The sequence below is a fragment of the Otolemur garnettii genome, unplaced genomic scaffold (genome assembly GCF_000181295.1).
Source record: "Otolemur garnettii isolate 467f Iridium unplaced genomic scaffold, OtoGar3 scaffold00138, whole genome shotgun sequence".
Lineage (NCBI taxonomy): Eukaryota > Metazoa > Chordata > Mammalia > Primates > Galagidae > Otolemur > Otolemur garnettii.
Window position 1 is genome coordinate 4277750 of NW_003852533.1, and position 1251 is coordinate 4279000.

The 1251-nt window shown below is 49.5% G+C and overlaps 1 protein-coding gene across 1 annotated transcript in view; it reads left to right on the forward strand.

Moving 5' to 3' along the window:
* Positions 1-1251, forward strand: part of IRAK3 (interleukin 1 receptor associated kinase 3) — a 53183-nt gene that overhangs the window by 927 nt on the left and 51005 nt on the right. The gene's annotated exons all lie outside the window — the stretch shown is intronic.

A 1251-nucleotide genomic window follows, 5' to 3' on the forward strand; every position in this document is an offset into this window, starting at 1 on the left:
TCCGGGGTGAGTGTGGGTGTTAGTGTGGAGCTCCGTTCATTGAAAATAACATGCCAAACAACTTAGCTTTAATGACCCACAATGGTGAATTTTCTAACCCAGGAGTAATAGCAGAAGATCTGTGAGGAGAAAATTTTCTTTGTTGTTGGTAAACAGCATGGTCACGTTTGCTCTGTAATTTTAAATTATGGTTCTTAAGTAAACATCTCTGAAAAAAGGGTATTTGGCCCTAATTTATAGAAATCACAGAGGTTTGCAGTGTGTATTTGAAGGATTGGATCTCTTCCCGGCTACATCTCTGAGCATGAGCATGGCATGGTCAGTATTCACACCCATAGATTTCCTAAAGTTACTGGATTTGTGGGGGGGAAGAAAAAACGTTCTTAATCCAACCACAGACATATGGGCCAGGTTGATATAAATGAGTGAAGCAGGTTAGAGACTGAGGAGGGGGACAAAGGCATGTCCTCTCCAAAAGGGCAGCCGGCACCCAGACCCCAGCTGCTGGGCCTCAGGAGTTCATTCTCTCTCTGCCTCCGCCTCAGGAGCATTGAAATCCGGCTGTCCCTGCTTTACATGAGTTATTGCATGTAACACCCCCAGTCATGCTATGAGTCAGGTGCTGTTACCATCACCAGGGTTTTAACAGCAGCTCTGTTAACGGGTGAAGCCGTGGTGCAAGTTGGTTAAATGGCAGCGCTCAAGTTCACACAGCTGGCAGGGCCAGGACTTGAACCATGGGGTCTGGATCCAGCTGCACCCCTTGCCCCTGGGCTCTGCATGCCCCTCTGTGCTGTGCTCTTTCTGCAGCACTTGACTGCTCCCTGGTGAGCCATTTCAAACACGTGGCCCCACTTTCTAGTTGTGAAAGTAAATGAAGGCCGCCCAAATGAGAGCAACCGGAGGCTATTTGCTCCCTGAAAAGGAGTCAACCACTGCTCCTGAAGTTTGACAGGTGCTCAGAAGACAGGCAGAGGATGCAAAAGCTTTAGTCTGAAAAAAGAGAAGGCTGCAGGTATGTCCTGTCGCAGGCTGTAGGCATGAGGAAGCTGGGAGTCGGTCACCAAAAGGTGGGCATTCTGTGTGACTGTCTAGGTGGGAGTCATTCACCCAGAGGCAGGCATTCTGTGTGACTGTTCAGGGTGGGTGTTGGTCACCCAGAGGTGGGCATTCTATGTGACTGTTCAGGGCAGGTGTTGGTCACTCAGTGGCAGGCGTTCTGTGTGACTGTCTAGGTGGGAGTCATTCACC